The sequence below is a fragment of the Lagopus leucura genome, unplaced genomic scaffold (genome assembly GCF_019238085.1).
Source record: "Lagopus leucura isolate 7727_CA_CO unplaced genomic scaffold, USGS_WTPT01 Super-Scaffold_100159, whole genome shotgun sequence".
NCBI lineage: Eukaryota > Metazoa > Chordata > Aves > Galliformes > Phasianidae > Lagopus > Lagopus leucura.
In genome coordinates, this window is record NW_024962335.1 from 14,167,694 (window position 1) to 14,186,192 (window position 18,499).

Consider the following 18,499-nt stretch of genomic DNA (forward strand, 5'->3'; position numbering starts at 1 on the left):
CACAGCATCTCAATTTTAAGCAAAAGTGAAAAGCATTCTTTCTTTCAGCATTCTGTAACAGACCCATACATTATCTCATTTGCTTTTTTTGTTTTTTTTTTTTGTTTTGTTTTGTTTTTTGTTTTTTGTTTTTTGTTTTGTTTTTGTTTAACAATCCCTCCTCACTGTCCAAAACTCTGAAAATCATTGGGTTTGATTCAGGATTGTGTTAACAGATCTACCCCAGGGCACTGGCACTGACTGCAGTGGTATAATATCTGATTTATGTCCCTTGTGAGATCAGAACAAGGCTTGCCACCTCTAACCCTAAATCATTTTCTCACTTTCATATTGCAGCATCGATCTGTCCATTTCAAAGCAGTTCAGGCATTCATCTCGTTATCAGATTCTCACAGGGAGCACAAGGCTGCGTTCAGTCAATGATTTCTCAATAAATGCCCTAGTTTTAAACAACAACAACAAAAGGCCTCAAAGCAGACAAACAGTAAGAGTTAATCCTTAGATTTGTCTACAAAACAAAGCTAAGTTAATAAACTGCGAAAGAGAGTGGAGCATGTTGATTTTAATTAGTGACTTACCCTGGGATAAAGCCCCTGAACTCAGCAGAGCTTGCTGCTAAATAAGATGCTATTGAGTAATAAAGAGGCTTGACTTCCCACAGTGAAGCTCTCAGTGCAGAAGAGCACTCACTTCCTTGGCCCCTTCTGTTGAATACTTTAAAGGGAGACTAAATGATTCTTTGGTCTTCCCAGAAGTATACCTTCAGGTTCTCACTATCTTCGAAGTCGTACCTGCAGACCACAGCCCAGGATTAAGCTATCTGACCACCCTAGAAACTCTCTTCAGTTAGATGGAGAAGCTTGGTGCAGGTGCTGTGAGTCGTGTTTTAGGTGTCTGGCTGGACAGAGCATGTAGAGACATGATGCAGACCCAGAGGTTCTTCTATGACTTCAAGAGGAGGGAGATTTCTCCTCCTCCCTGGTGCTCAGCATCTCTTGAGCTCACTGGCATGCGAACATGGCACTCCCCTCTTGAACATATCATGACTGATGGCAGCAGTGCCTAACACACTGTGGGTTTGAAGTGCTTGTAGCTTGTCTTTCCTCCTCACTTCTGGCTTTTCTTATGTTTCTGATCATGAATTATTTAATCTCAGACATGCATCATTGTTTTTGCTCTTTTTTTAATGTTAATCTTTGCAGGTCTAGCAGTCTTCCTAACAGGTGGTGAATTGGTTTGTTTATTACCAAAGCTCTGAGAGAAAATGAAAGTATCAGGAAAGGTACTTGTGAGGGAATATGGTTTTAGCAGAGAGGGACAAGGTGACTGCATTTACAGCAGTAAACTAAGCAGTGCCATAGTGGGATATGACAATACGGTTGGCTATCCTGTTAAAGAGTTAGAGGCTTCTCAGGCACACTTCTGACCTCCTTCAGCTAATGCTTGCCTTGCTGCTCTTGCCTGGGCTGACACACTGTTTGGTTTGACTTGGACATTTCATACCTGGTTCAGCACAAATGCCAAGAAGAACAGACTCAAGCAGCTGGAGTGTGGCCACTATGCAAGGGATGGTGTTGATACTAAAAGGAGACACTGCAGGATGTTCATGAAGACCTTGACCTTCTAGGCACTAAATCCCATCCAAAAAGAAGCACTCTCTGTTATGTAACTCTCTTTAAAAAAACAGTAGCATGATTGTGTCTCCAGGGAAGGAATTTGTCAGACAGCAATGGACTGTATGATCCATGAACATTAAGTGATGCAGCAAGCAGAGAAGAGTGATACGAAACAAATCTAAGCTGCACTGAAAGGTTGTTGTACACTGAGGCACTGCTGCTTACTTCACCTTGGCCACCCTATGGTTATCCTTCCTGAACTGGTGGTCCTACTCTACCTGTGTCACTTTTGAGATATGCAATTAACCTCATGACATCATACAAGTAACTTCTACATAGCTAGTAGAGGTACAAGCACTGTGCCTGCTGATGTTATGCAGAGCTCCCAGCACACAGACATGGCTGTGCACAGGCATTTCATTACAATTTCTGTGCTACTTATTGCTCACTGGGGAGAAAGTGGTACCTCTAAGAAATATTTCTGTGTACATAAATAAAATGTGGAGTGAAACTACAGTCAAAGCCAACCAACAGGAAGCATTAACCACAGTGAAGTATGTACTGTTGAAGCCATCTGACTATGGTCAAGCATTGCCACAAGGTATTTCTACCTGTTCACCAACACACATGATGTCTCAGAGATCTCAGCTCCACCCCAAGCTCTGAGATCATAGAATCATAGAATCATTAAGGCTTTAATGACCACTAAGATCATCCAGTCCAACCATCAATCCACCACCACATATAACTAAACCATGTCACTCAGCACACCTACTCTTTTCTTGAAATCCTCCAGGGACGATGACTCCACAGGTTGTCTCTGAGATGGCCAAGGCAGTCACAGCAATTCATTCTAGTGGTTGGTGACCCTGCCCGTGGCAGGGGGGTTCAAACTAGATGATCTTTGTGGTCCTTTTCAACCCAGGCCATTTTATGATTTTATGATTTAGCAATACATTCCTTTCCCAAGCAAAAAGCTTAAATGAGCTGAGAACCCTTCCTGGCACTGGCTTCTGCATGGTGACATGCACAACACATCAGGCCAGGGCATCATGTAAATCTTGAGGCAAAGGGCAGCCCAGAAATGCAGGGACTGTCATTTCTCCTGCCTTAGTCTGAGTGCAACAGATTTCACGCCACATTGCATTTTAACACACTGCAGATGTAATTTTAAATATCTGTGCCATTCACTAAGCACTGCATGTTACATATGTGTTGGGAAGTACTTTATTTTGCTGTCAATTTAGAAAATGTTAACAACAGCATTTCCATTGAATAGCACCTAGTGAATAGGGTACAATATATGATCAAAGAGCCCTAGCAGTTCCTTTTCATTAGTGGGAGTAAATGCTTGGCACTGCATCAATCTTCTTCTCCCTCTCCTCTTCCTCTAGAAGTGCCAAGTCATTTTAAAGGCGCATTAAAGTGCTAGGAGAGTTCCATACAAAGCCAGTCAGCCTGCTGCTCGTTTGGATAAAGTTAATTACAGCAAAGATTAAAATCTGCAGTTCTTGATTGGTGTTGTTGAGACTTACAGAATTGCATTATCCTCAGAGAGTGACTTGCCAGATCTGCCCCTTTCCTCTCTCAGTGCAAGTGCCTTTTCTTTGTTATTCTTAGTAATTGTCTTGTCTCCTCCTTGGCAATGTGTCTGGCAAAGCTCTAGAATCTGTGTCTGTTACACGTGTGTTTAACAAGGGAAATTCTTCTGTATCAAAATAGGCTCAGTGTAAGTGCTGTTTGTTGCTTCAAGTTTGCCTTCTTTCCAATGTCACAGAGAGATCACCTGCTTCAGCACAACCCCTCCAAGGACTGGATCATCCATCTGTGCTAGGAGAAGAGCTTGCAAACTTATAGCAGGATCGTCTCTGAGACACTGGGAGCTGGTATCTCTGAGAGTCTGAGTAGAGGGAGGCAGCAACAAGAACATGTCACCAAGAATGAATGATAGGTAACCCAGCAGTTCTCCTGCTGAGCACTTGCTGTGAACAGTAGAAAATTATACAAATAAAATAGTTGATCTGTGTGGTGGCTTGGGACTGGTTTCAAGGTAGCCTGGATTTGAAGCCTCGTACTCTGGGGAAAGTGAGAAACTGGGCATAAATACCCCAAGAAACCCCTGGCGAGGGTTGGCTGTGTCAGGAGTATGTGGGATTTGGCATCCTATTTATGAGGTGTAGGATACTGGGTCATATGGAGAAAATATGGATTGGTATGCTGTCACACATACAACATATCCAATGGTTTTACATACTCCAGCAGAGTTAATTTAAAGTGTATTCTTGACTTAGTACAGTCATTGCCCAGAAGAGCTGTTTTCCTTATTTAAGGATATTGCATTGAGCTTCCTTGCACAGATTAGCTGCCTGCAAGCTCTTTATCTTTGTATTTCCTGCAGCCATATTTAAACTCTGACTCTTCTGAGGTGACTACCTGCCATGAAAAACAAATTCTGTGCCTTGTGTGTGTGAGTGGGGCTGTTCTATGGCCAGTTGGTAAGAAGGGGGGAAGGAGAAAGCAGTACAAAATGCGGAATTGATTTAATGCTGCCTAAAGCCATGCTTGTTCTTTGATGGATAAGAGCACATCAGGGGATACAGAGTATTTATTTGGCATGTATCTCCAGTCAGTAGACAAAGGAAGAGCTGCTCAAAATCCCCACGTTGTAGTCTTTTAAAGGGAAAAGCAATGTCTAAAATTGGAGGGAGGGAGCATGGAAAGATTTCTTTAAAGGAGACTTAAAGAAGCCAGCTTGAAAGAACGTACTTAGACTAAAAGTGGTTTCTTCTGCCAACTAGTTTGCTTCTATCTCCTTAAAATTCCATTCAGAGCCTTAAAAGTTATCACTGATATTTTGCAGGGCATCTCTGCTCCCCTTCACTCTCACCTTGGCTCTCCCTTGTGCATTAGGACATGTAAGCATTAAACTGTCACAAAACAAATGGCACCTTGAGCAATTTCCAGGCCATCGATTTGAGGTGCTACTTCCTGGCATACTGACTTTAAGCTGTGTGTACTAGAGGGAGAAAACAGCAAGGCACTGATGAAAAGTATAGGAATAGGAGGTGACTGCTGACTCAGAAATGATTTTGCTCATGCAGCCTTGGAGGTGACAGCCAGAAAGGCTACATGGGCTTCAGAGAGTGGTCACTCCAGGCTTGCTATTTAGGAGAGTAATGTATGCATGTACATACATTATGTACATACATACTATACAACTATGTACATCTCTCCCTGCTATTGGTATTTCGCTTTCAGCATCTAATCCTAGAGCAGTCATCCATTTCACCAAACCCCTCTGAGCAGCAGTGTGTGTGTTTGGGCCAGCAGTCTGGATAACATAGCTACCATACTCCGCTTTGTTTGAGGTGACCGAGTATCTGCCTGCAGAGACAAGGCAGGCTCTCCCTCATCTTCTCCCTATAACAAAACCTGCACATGCACTAATGCCCTGGGCTTTTGGTAAGGCTGGTGTTGAGAGGGTCCTGAGTAACCTCCTTGGTTGGATGATTCCAGCCATAGGGTTCTGGTCAATGGCTCTAGGTCAAGTTGGAGACTGGTGATGTGTGGTGTACTCCAGGTATCTGTGTTGGGACAATTACTCTTCAAAATCTTTATCAGTGACACAGATGATGGAATTAAGTGTACTGTCATGCTGAGTGGTACAGTTGATACAACAAAATGAAGGGATGCCATCCAATGGGACATGGACAGGCCCACAAGAACCTAGTGAGGTTCAACAAAGACAAGTACAAGCTGTTGCACTTGGGTTAGAACAATCCCAGATACATATACTAACTGGAAGAAGAACTCATTGAATGCAGCCTTGCTGAGAAGGACTTAGGGATTCTGATAGATGAAAAAATTAATACGAGCCAGCAGTAAGTGCTTGCAGCTCAGAACACCAAGAGTATTGTGGGCTGCATCAACAGAGGGGTGGCAGCAGGAAGAGGAAGGTGACCGTCCTTTTCTACTCTGCCTTCATGAGGCACCATGTTCAGTATTGAATCCAGGCCTGGGGCTCCAAATACAAGAAAGATGCGGGTCCAGAGGAGGGCCATGAAGGTGATCAGAGGGCTGGAGCACCTTTCCTATGGCAACAGGCTGAGGGAGCTGGGCTAATTCAGTCTGGAGAAGAAAAGGCTGCAGGGAGAACTCATTGCAGCCTTCCAGTGTTTAAAGGGAGATTGTAAGCAGGAGGGAAATCAAATTTTACATGGGCAGATAGTGATAGGTCAAGGAGGAATGGCTTTAAACTAAACGAGGGAAGATTTTGATTAGATGTTTGGAGATAATTCATTATTTAGAGGGTGGTGAGGCATTGGCACAGGCTGCCCAGTGAAGCTGTGGGTGCCCCATCCCTGGAGGCACTCAAGGCCAGGTTGGATGGGGCCCTGGGCTGCTTGATCTGGTTGGTGGCAGCCATGCCCATGGCAGGGGTTTGGAACTGGCTCAGTTTTAAGGTCCCTTATAAACTAAGCCATCCTGCAGTTCTATGGTAGCTACTCTCTTCATTTCACGTGTGGCCTCAGGACTTTAAAATCACCCTGGTCTTATCAAATCAGAGAATCAAAAGAAGTCTTTCCCTAGCCAACAAAGCTAGCTTGTAAATGGAAACCTTTAACTTTGCGCTTCCTCTCTCCCTATGCTTGAAGTGAAAATGATAATAAACTGTGAACATCAAACCTTGTTTTGTGTACTTCTTTGATCCACAGATGGAAAGTTATATAAATGCAAAGCGCTATCATTATTTATAAAGAACACACAGTTTGCAGCTCTTTGCAATCTGGCAAGGTAGAAATAAACAGGAAGGCACAAATTTAGCATGATGATTTCACTGCTGGATCTAATAAGATGCAAGGAGAGGCCAGGAAGACTTGAGTTTGTTTGAACACATGATGCTCTGGTACTGGTAATTGGCAAATACAGGAATAATTAAGGAAAAAAAAAGAATGAAAAAAAGAATATGATGTGTTAGATTCATAGGTTATGAAAACTAACCTTGCTGCAGCAGTCTGTGGGAGTTTGCTTTGGTTTATTTTCCCATATTGTCAAAAGTCTTACTTCCAAAGAAACGTTTTACAAGCTTTCTCTCCAGGTATAAATGAATGTAGCTGAAGTAGCTCCTTTAAACTAGTGCAGATGAACAGTATGCTGTGCAGTTGTGATGAGTATGCATTTTGAACTGACATCAGACTGAACGCCTCAGAAACTGACATCCAGAAGTTATGGCTGAGAAGAACAGGTGGCAATGAAGCTGCTCCTCCTCTGCTAAAAATGAAAGAACAAATTCCATCACTTCAGCCTGCCCTTAGGAAGCAATTTGCCCCATCCTGTCTGGCTGGTGCTGTGGGATCCCACCTTTCCCTATTTTGACCTCTTTTTTTTTGTTGCCAGTGAGTAGAGTAGGAAGGGAAACACAAGCTCTCCAGCCATGTGGCTCAGCTCTTCTCTGGGGAAAACCCAAATGGGTGGAGGATATGAGCTTGCCCAAGGTTTGCTCACTCTTTGTTTTCCTTGGGATTGTGCTGAATTTTCTGGTACCTGGAGATGAGCAACTCAATTTTAATACTGAAGGGTGAAGGCTGTGCTTTGGGTACTACAAGACACAGCATGGGAAGGCTGTGCTCTCCGTGGTACAGTAAAAGAAGGGACATATCTGGAGACGGACCAGACATTCTAGATTTGTTCCAGAAATGACAAAGATACACAAAAAGTTGTTTTCCAAAGCCTGAGGAACTCTGAGTCTCAGTTTGCTGATGAACTTTGATCAGTCCTAAACCTGGTCATAAAGGGATATGAAGTGATACGGACTATGCTTGAGATGGATGGGTGCCATGGGTTTTGCAAAGAGATGCTTCAGTCTTTCATGGAAATTTATATTCTCTGGATGCTGTGTTGTGCTATAGAGGAATGAAGGAGCCGTATATTGCAGAAAAGATATTTTGCCAAGTGATTTTATGCACAGTGTTTAGGGGATATATCATGTGGAAAAACCCTTATGTGATCTTTTGATGCTATCCTTTCTCCTTCTCTGCCCCCCATTCAGTGAAGAATTACTAACACTTCTCCTGAGTACAGGACTACCTGCTATTATTCCTTAGAATCTGTTACACATTGTGTACTGTATGTATGATGTATTCCCTATGAAGTTGTTCTTGCTTCTTATGGTGCTTGGATCAATGAATAGATCCAATAATTTTGCTTAAAAATGAACGTCTGTTATGGTCTTCTGAACAGCCTCCCAGACCTTGTCTGTTCACAGATACTGCTCTGGGTAACTTCTTCATTTCCTTCAGACACAGTTTCTTGGGCTAGGAAAGGACATTGCCCATTTCAGCAGCATGGATATGTCTTTGTGGACACTGCCAAAAGGTCATCCCATATAAAGAGCAGGATATGCTCACCTGTGACTGATGGGTGGCTGCTGTGTCTGAAGGCCAACTTGGGCTCCATCCACTATATGCTGGCCACAGCATTCATAAGACATCATTTCCATCTCAGTGTTCTCAAATGACCACGAGCTTTTTCAACAGGAGGGAGAAAGGAGAGGATATATCTCTGGACAGGCAAAATCACACATCTCACTGTTATTCCATGGGAGCTGTGATGTGACAGAAAACCATGTACAAAGCAAGTATTACAATCCTCTCCTGCTGTTATATTTTTAATTGCTGTTCAGCTGGACTGAAATCTGGGAACGTGGTCATCAAAGGGCAGAGATATTACTTCCACACCCCACTGGGCCTCAGCTCATGGAGGACCACCTGTGAGAAGTGGTTTTCAGCATGCATTTGCCTGCTTGCTTTTGCCAATGGGCAGCAAGCTGAAATGATGTGTATGTAGCCTGTATCACTGCTCATTGCCAGTAAGCAGGCCCAGCAACAAAGAATGGGTTGTAAAAAAATGCAGTACATCTCCACGTCTGTTGGAATGCATGATGGTTGAATATCACAGAATTGTAGGGGTTGGAAGGGACCTCCAGAGATCATCAAGTCCAACCCCCAATATGCAGAAAGATAAGTAAATGCATGGAATAGCTTTTGCATTATTGCTCTTAAACCTGGGAAATCTGCTTGATCATATGCTAAGGGTAGGTTCATAGACTCACTGCATCAGCTGTAGCACTTTGCACTGCAGGTAGTTATCAGAGGATGACACATGCTCCTCCTGAAACACATTCTGGGCAATTTTCCCCAGAGTCTTGGAATCCAAGCAGGTCATTTCTGCAGTGAGATGATAACTGGAAGGTTGCTAGTAGTGGCACAGCCAGAAAAAGGATGTATTTTACTGCTGCTACATTATGTAGCTGCCTTAACCACACAGAACTGAATCCCAGTTTTGGTGAACTTTCTTTACTGGAATTGCCATCATCATCCACTGAGAAGAGGAATGACCTTATTCCACACTGTGAGGTCACAGATTCCTTGTTCAGAGATGGTGTGGATAAGATGCAGTGTTTTTCTACCCACACCTGGTGGGTATCACAGCAACACATCAGGGTATCAGCCAGAACCAGTGGCTGCCCAAAGATATCTCTGGCTTTGTAGACATCACTGGTGGAGCTCTTCAGTCTGAGTCATTCTCAGCCTGTTACTGTGTCAAACAGTGATCCCCCTTCCCATCCCTACAAGCTCTCCTCTCCAACCTTCACATTCCTTTTTACTGGCTACAACTTTCAGAACTCTTTAGGTTATCTGCTAATATCCTCACAGACACTGCTGAGTCAAGCTAAACAGCTGTTCTTTCTTCTCCCCCCAGTTTTCCTCTCAGCTCTGAGTGTTTTCCTGCTGGAAAGCACCTCAGGGACAGGAGGAATGTGACTTCCTGCTATAGGAGCTGTAAGCTGCTGCTACTGCTGCTGCAAACTGGTCAAGTAACTTCTTTCTCCTAGGCTACCCCATGCTTCCATCCTAAAAAATCTACTTTTAACAGTTGAGAAAAGCTGCCATAGACAAAGCAGAGCTGCCTTGCTCACTGTGGGCACCACACTTTGGCACAGCACTGGTGTCCAGCCCTGTCTTGTGCAGTACTAGCCAAGGAGGCTGAAGGAGGAGAGGATGAGCTTGCACAAGCGAGCAGTGACTCCTCTCATTTGCAACAGCCATGGCCAGACTATGGAGGCAAAGCTTTTTGTCATGTCGTATTTCATGGCCTGCATGAATTTACTATCTGTCACTGCCAAGGCTCCTTCCCTTCTACACTTTTCTGATTTTTCATCCCTCCTTTCGCATGTCTGTTACAGATCACTTTTTTTTTTCTTCCCCTCTCCCTCCACATTTCCTTTGCATTTTTCATCTGAGATGGAATGCATTTTTTTCCCACTCCAGATTACAATCTCCCCAGGTCTGATATTCTTCTTTCTCACTCCTTTGACTACTTGTGGCAGCTGTGACTTCATGACCAAAAAGGCAGAAACATAAATAAGGGAAAGGGAAAATCCTCGGGATGTCAGCAGGGCACAGCCAAAGTAATGAAGCTAAAAGGTTTGCCTTGCTGTAGTCTGAGCAGCACTAGCACAGTGCACAGCCTTGACTCCTGAGATACCATCACGGTCTGCTGCGGCTGTAATTGTAGTGATGTCTCTTTCTGTGGGGCTGGTCAGCCGTAGCTTGTCTGCTTAAGCTCTGTGAAATGGTTTATTTATTTATTTTCCATAAAATAAATGTTCCTAGTTAAAGGCCATTGTGTGCAGAGATATAAAGCTTACAAGGTCAGGCTTCATGTTAAAAAATCCGGATGCAAAAATTCGTAGATCGTAGAGTCATAGAATGGCTTGGGTTGGAAGGGGCGTTAAAGCCCAGACAGTTCCCACCCATCTCCATAGGCAGGGATACCCTTCACCAGCTCAGAAAGCTCAGAGCCCCATCCAACCTGCCCTTGAGTCTCCAGGGATGAGGCACCCACAGCTTCTCTGGGCAGCTGTGCCAGTGTCTCACCACCCTCTGAGAAAAGGGTTTCCTCCAAACATCTAATCAAAATCTCCCCTCTTTTAGTTCAAAACCACTCCACCTTGACCTATCACTATCTGCCAGTGTAGAAAGCTGTTTTCTCTCTTGTATGTAAGTACTGGAAGGCTGAAATGAGGTATCCCTGGAGCATTCTCTTCTCCAGGCTGAACAAACCCAGCTCCCTCAGCCTGTCTTCTTAGGAGAGGTGCTCCAGACCTCTTATTATCTTGTGATCTTGTTCTGAATCCAGTCCAACTGCTCAGCATCTTTTTTTGTGTCAGGAGATACTGCACTGTTGCTAGAAACTTTGTTTCCTGACTAATGTGTCTGCTGATAATGTTATGACAGCTTTTGAAATAGGACGGCATTTGCAAATATCCATGTCTCTTAATCCAAAAGCTTTATGGAAGGCTGTATCTCCAGCAAATATTCCCCCCCAGGTAATGGCTGCAAATGATTGCTGATTTGGGAAACACACCCCTGATAAAAAGCAGCAGGTAGATGGGGCACTTACAAATCTTTCTCCCTGGCAATTTGCAAGGGTTCATTTTGTAGTCCGAATGCTTAGCCTGCTGCTAAGCACCAAATCTGGCACTCCAGCTGCATCCTTCTCACAGTCACAAACATCCTAGTGGCTCCTGGGACAAGGTATTCCAGCCATCCCAACAATGCATCCTGCACCAGCAACTTGTACCACCTGAAAGGTGACACCACCCTTGAGGTGGTGCCCTGGAGAGGGGACAACCTGGCTGCTCCTGTGACAAGGATGTCTCTGAACCAATGCTGTGGTTAACAGAGTGGTGAAACAAAACGTGCAGAGCCTGAAAAACAGTGTGAAAACAGGAAGGGCTGCTCTTCAGCTGTTACAGCAGCTGTCAAGTGTTGTGCACAGGATAGAGCTCCATGGACAAGAATCCTGTTGAGATAAGCTGAAAGGGTTTATCTTCTGACTGGTATTCTCCTGCAGGACTTTGAATTCCTTAGCAGGCCCTCATTGGCTTTATAAACACACAGCCATGCACGTGTACACAGAATTACACACTAGTAAAATGTTGAGCCATGTATGTTCATATGTGAGGCAGGCTGGAATGGAAACTAAAGTTCTCTGGCTGCTTCCGTGACACAGCAAAGAGGTGTCTGAAATCACACAGAATTGCACAATTGTGGTGTTTGGGAGGGACCTACAAGATCATTGAGTTCAACCTTACAGCAGGTCACACGGGTAGGTGCCTAGATGGATTTTGAATACCTCCAGAGGAGACTCCACAATGAGTGCTCTGTCACTCTGAAGAAGATCTTCCTTGTGTTAACATGGAACTTCCTATTTTCTAATTTCTCCCTGTTGGTCCTTGATCTATTGCTGCACACCATCAAAATATTCCAGTGACCTCTTCCGTAACCTCAAGGATTCATGTCATGTAAGTTGCTTGCCTTGATGGGTGGCAAAATGTGGGGCAGGCTTTGTGGAAAGATGGAGCTGAGCTGCAGAGTCCATGCTTGATGATGCATGATACAGAGGGCTGTGAGACACTGGCGCAGGCTGTTCAGAGAGCTGTAGATGCCCCATCCCTGGAGGTATTCAAGGCCAGGCTGAATGGGGCCCTGGGCTGATACCCGTGGCAGGGGTTGCAGCATGATGATCTTTAAGGTCCCTTCCAACCCGAACCATTCTACAAATCTATGATTAGTTCTTCATAATGAGTCAAGACAGATGTACATTTTGTGTTTTGCAGATATACACTAATAATTTGCTACTTATTTGCAATGCTGGCTGCAGATACGTTGGCTATTTTCCCAGGGTTTCTTCCAAAACAACAACAAAGAGAAACCTCAGCCAACTAAATGCTGGCACATCCTTAAAATGGCCCTTCAGATTCTCTTGTTTCTTTGGTAATGCCTTTGCATATTGGATCACGTGCTGCACCTACAATCCTATATGTAAAGTGGGGCTGAATTTGTTTCTCTTTCCAGGAAATCAGAACTGCCTTAGGAGTGTCAGATCTAATGTTAAGATAATACAGTTTTCTCCCTGTGATGAAACACCTTGTTGCCACTCATTGTCCAGTCAATGATGAAAAAATTAAGAAAATAAAGGGGAAAGAGAAAAGAAAAGGCTGAGAAAGGTATGTAATTCCTATGTCAGTTTAGATCACTGCACTGTAAAAAATAACTCTACCTGCTATAGGAATGAACAGTTCTTCATTAAACGAGGAGGTTTGTGTGTGTTTCAGATGGGCCTCAACCGGCTCCAGTTTCCTGGGTTGATTTAAGAGCTTTCTTTTTAGCAGGTTGGTAGCAGGTTAGACATGTTCTATCCACTCAGAATTGGAGCTGTCTGGGGAAGATTGAGTGGAATAACTGATTTTTTATCAGACACAATAGATGGGGTGTAATGGAAAAGGAGAGTCTGAAAGAAGAAGGGCCTGGGAATTGAGGAAATACAAAAGGGAGGAGTCCCTTGGGGGCAGATCATATCCACTGAAGTGGAGGAAATATATAGGCTTTTCTGTCCTTCTGGCCTCTCATAATAGCAAAATGAAGAGGAGAGTAAGAAGTATGACGGTAAGAATAAAGCTCAGGCTGCCCAGGGCCCCATCTAACCTGGCCATGAACCTCCAGGGATGAGGTATTGCAGCTTCTCTGGGCAGTCTGTGCCAGTGCCTCACTGCCCTCTGAGTAATGAATTTCCTCCTAACATCATACCCAGGCATGTTCAACCCATGGCCCATGGGCTGCATGAGGCCCAGCACAGCTCACAGTGCAGCCCGCCACAGGCCATAAAGCTATCATGGCAGTGGTTCTTCTCTGCTGAGTGGCCCAGCCCCTATATAAGTTAATTATACAATATATTTAATGAAGGTTGCTTGGAAAGTTATGCCTCCTATATTATGTTGAGTGATGGCATAAGAGGCAGATGTTGGTGGTATGGCAGTAGAGGCTGAACCTTCCCACCAGTATTCCATTACATATTGTTGCTATGTGACAGATAGCAGCAGAGGGGCAATTTGACAAAATGGTGTCTGACATGGAAATGTGTATGAAGCAAAGTTGTGTCACTGAATTCCTCCACGCAGAAAAATGTCACCCACTGACATTCATTGATGCTTGCGGAATGTTTGTGGAAAACAAACAGTGCATGTGAATACAGCGAGGCGGTGGGTGGTTTCTGTCAGTACTGGCAACAGCAACAGTGGGTTACCTCTGCTGGAACAAATTTTTACAAGTGTGGTATGAAAACTTTTGTTCATTGCTGGCAAAAGTGCATAGCTCATGGTGGTGACTGTGTGGAGAGACAGTGTTAATAGTGTTTTGTAGCTGAGAATTTGCTTTATCAAACAGTGTTATCATGCCCCAGTCCTGGATGCAGTACTCCAGATGGGGCCTCATGAGGGCAGAGCAGAGAAGGACAGACCCCTCACTCTCCTTGCTGGCCACCCTTTTTTTGATGCAGTTCAGGATACTGTTGGCCTTCTGGGCTGCGAATGCAACATCTTGAGAGGCACCAAACAACTAGGGACTGTATGTGCTCTTTGCATTGCACTAACACACATACACTCGGTACAAGGTAGAAATAAGTCCTCCAGCCCCATCCATATGCAATCCATATGGAGAGTGGTCGTTCCCTTCAGCCTCGGGGTGGCATTGTGGTGGTAGCTTAACAAGAGGTGTGGTTGGATGGCATTCCCTGATGCGGATATGTGCAACACGTTTGCTTTGGCACAGAGTAGTGCTGGCCACTGCCAGTCAAACAGAAGCAGCTAATAAGCAAGCTGTGTCTTTACACAGGTCCCACAAACTCACCTAATCCCATCATCAGAGCTGGTCTTTGGACAATTTACTAGTAATGCCTCAATCCTGACTTACAGCAAGGCTGGCTATTCTAGTCTTTTATGGTGTTGGTCTTGGTGTTTCCAAGATGCTAGGAAGTCTTACAAACTATTCTTTTCGAGCAGGTACACTTATGCTGCCTACAAAATGTCTTTGTTGATTTACGGCGCCTTCCAATATCTCACATCACAAAGATCCACTACCTTCCAAAAAGGGGAAACTTGCTACAAAAAGGAACACATTATCACTACCTGGAAGTTTCCTGAGACTTCATAAATTAATTTTTTCTTTTATCCCTAGTTATACTTCTCTTTCTTCTTGTAATATTACTGTCCCTCCTTTATATCTGACTATGTGTCAGCAGTGATCCCATTTATTTTTAGTCATTGCTTAGTGAACTGATGCATACTTTGCTCTTTCCACCTTTCCTTGTAATTAGATGTCTCCATTCCAGTAATCAATGTATATTGCTATGTCAATAGCTTTCGGTTATTGAAGTGCTCAGAACTGAAAATAATAGTTTAGGTGTGGCATCTGTAAAGAAAGAAAAGCAGGGCTTGCTGCTGTATAATGCGTAAGGTGCTTCTGTGCATGAAGAAGAGTGTTTTATTGCCTTGCCAAAGTCATATGCAATTTGCCCTCTATTATGACCCATAGTCATCTTCCAGTGTTACAGCTCTCTCTTTCCCATTAAGCACCCGTGGTTTGGGTTACTTTCCTCCCTCCCTCTCTCCCTGGATCTCATCAGTTACATTTTTTGCCAAGCTGAATGTTTCATTTGGGTTATTTCTTCCCATTGTTTCAATTTCTCCTGTTCTCAGTTTGTAATTTCTCTTCCTTGGCTGCCTGTGAAAGCAGGTCCTCACATCCTCTCTACTCATTCCTCCAAACTGTTCCAAATCTTCAGTGAAGATATTAATGAAACCAGCGTAAAGAATGGAACAATAGCAGCTTCCCTGCAACTCGTCTTCTGATACTTTCCTTACTGGGAGCACATCAGTGCCCATGGCCTGTAGTTAGCTTTCACATTCTATCATGTCCACATCTATGCCCTCTTGGATTTGTTTGCCACTGTAAGAATGCACAAGATGCTATACAACATGCCAGCCGTATAGGACTGACAGAATGACACCTAGTGCATTTTCATTCTCCATCATCACCATGTTGGCAAGTGTGTTAGGAAAGCAAGCTTGCATGCCCTGGTGGGTTTAATTATTTCCCATCACACCTAACCCACAGTGCTGCTCTGTATTCTTCTCCTGGCAGCTCGCTTTCTTTAGTTGTACTCCTCAGCTTTGCTGCACAGCATTTCTCTCCAAAGCCCTTCACAACATCTCACACACTGATATACATCCTCAACCTATGGTGTACACAGCCCTTTCAGTTTCCCCTCCAAGCTCACTGCAGTTTACAGAACCAGAGTCTCAGCTGCTATAAATTGTCATAGCGCCACAGAAGTCAATTGAGCTATGTGATTTGTTCACCAGCTGGGCATCTGGCTTGGATTTTATGAAAAGCTATTTGCTTGGACTGCAAATATGGCTGAACATCCCTAGGGCCAAGTGAGCTTGGGGAAAAAAGGAGAAAATAGAATAAGCAATTGCAGAATAAGCCAGCTCTAGCAGCCAAAGGATCTGGAGGAGGGCCAAGTAAGACAGAAAAAACTGTTAGCAGGACCTCTCGACTCTGAGCATGACACCACTTTGCTGGTCTCTGCTCCTTATTCTGATAGGCCACCCAGCCCTCCCTTACATGAGCTGTTTTTCTTAGCATTGTGTCACCGCTCGTTTGCTTGTACTACAGCAGTACATATGCTCAGATAGCAGACTCTTACTGTGCAAGGTACTGCACGTGTACTAAAAGACCTAAAGCTTACCCTTGAAATCTGAATGTGGCCTGCATCAGGTAGATGCAGACAGGCAACAGGCTATTACTGTCAAAAAATAGGAGGATCGCTGTCCCTGGAGATGTTCAGGAACCGTGTATGTGATGTAGCACTGAGGGACATGGGTAGTGGGCATGGTGAGGACGGGTCAACTATTGGACATGATCTTAATGTTCTTTTCCAAACTTAATGATTCCCTGATTCTATGAGTAATTCAGGTGCTGTTTGTGAAATCCCACAACTACTATCCTAGAGATCCAGATCTCCCAGAGGGCCCCAGCTGGCCCATGTAACTCCCTGCTTCCCATGACTTAGCACAAGACCAAGCGTCCTTGCTGAGCCCTTGCATATGGTGGTCAGAACAGAGCTAGGTGCTCTCCTGCTGTCTGCTCTTGACTCTGACCAGAAACTACAGCTCTCTCCCTGGGAAGGAGCTCTTGCTGTTCACCTCTAAGAAATAGTTTATTCTTGAGAAGGAGAAAACCTGAGGCTTCTAGCAATCATTAGGAAAGCGCTGAGGCATATAAGCTGTAGGATTGTTGGTCATTTGGGCAGTCCCCAAGAGGCATTCATGTAGATGGGAGGGTGAGAAATGTGCCTTACACAACATATGTAAATGGCAACCAATTTTTCTTTTTTTTTCTCTCTCCTGAGTGCAAAAGGCCTATAAAACAATTAGAGCTTAAAATTGGACTCCTGGCAGAGAATGAGAGAGGGAGTTTATGCCTTGTTAAGTGTAATCAGTCTGGTGATAAGGGGACAATTTCAGCTGTGTGAGATATAATTACATCATAAACTCCACATTACAAACAGGGCAAGCAGAGGTGAAAAGGTAAAGAGGAAATAAACAATGATGCCCTTTGGGGAACGTGACAGAGGAGACATTTCTGGACTCCATTTCCCTAAGTGAGAAACTTTTCCAGAGGGAATGGGAGCTGCATACATGCAGGAAGGACACACTTCAGGGCTAGCGCCTGTCCTGGTCCTCCCAGCAGCCTGGAAGGGGTGCTTTGCTGTTGCTACACCTGAGGTTTTACATCTACCAGCTGGAGAGGAATTTTACTTTGCGTCAGTTAAATATTAAGCATATTTCAGAAAACAGACAAACATTTCTTTGTGACCTGAAGCCGCAGGAGAGCATCTGCTACTGTAATGCCAGTTGAACTATGATGACAGCCAACTATGAAGAGAAAGGAGGCACAGAGAGTTCGGATTGTAGTGAAGCTTAGCACCTTGCTGTGGAGGACAAAGCTTCCTGTAGGAATGTGGACATGCTGGTCTGAAATTTATCACACACAGGTCCTAAATCGCAGACATGACCCTCAAGATGTCCCACTGTGGGGAATTCTGGCAGGTGATGATAAAACACCAGCTTGTCCATCTTCCAGGCTACCTGCAGTAGTGGTAGGAAGGGGTCTCTTCTATATGTAGCCTGTCAGGCATGGGGGCCACGGGAGCCATGCACAAAGCTGGCTTACCTTGGAAACCAACTCTGGTCAGATCTATATGGGGACATATTCCAGAAAGATAGTTCTGAACAAGGGTGATTGCTTGGGTCTCATCAGGAAAAAATAGGAAGGGAAACATGTAAGGTATGACAACATTTGCCACTTTATGTTAATATTTTTAGATACGATGTTTTGAAATGAAGATGAAGGAATGAGAGAGAAGCAGCACAATGTGGTGGACATCAGTTTATTTGTTTGAAAACAGAATTTGGAAATTCAGGATTTCTCAGTTTAAGGATTTGAATTACTGGCAAATGATAAAAATAATTCTGGGAAGTTCTTGTTTTACAGTTTTATCTCTCAACAAATAGATGGGAATTTTTTAACCGGTTGTGTCAGAAACTTTGGTTCCCATTTCTGTTTTTTCCTGCTAATGACTCATGTCACAGAAGAGAGAACTGTGCCTAGTTCTGAGATCAGGCACAGTTTTAGTCTTTTCTTGTCATTATGTACTGTGTAGTAACAGATAAATCACTTAACCTTTCCATGACATACTTCCCCATCTGTAAAATGAGGATGATAATCGTATTTGCTTACTTTACAAAAGTGTTAGGAGAATGAATTATCACTGTTTTTATAACCATTTATATCTCTCTCTGGGGCAAAGACTGCTTTTTCTTCCTTGCTCATGAAACAGCTTAGTCCTGCTCTTTAATGGAAGTCCCTAGGTGTTATTATGATATAGAAAGATAAAAATTAAATATAACTTTT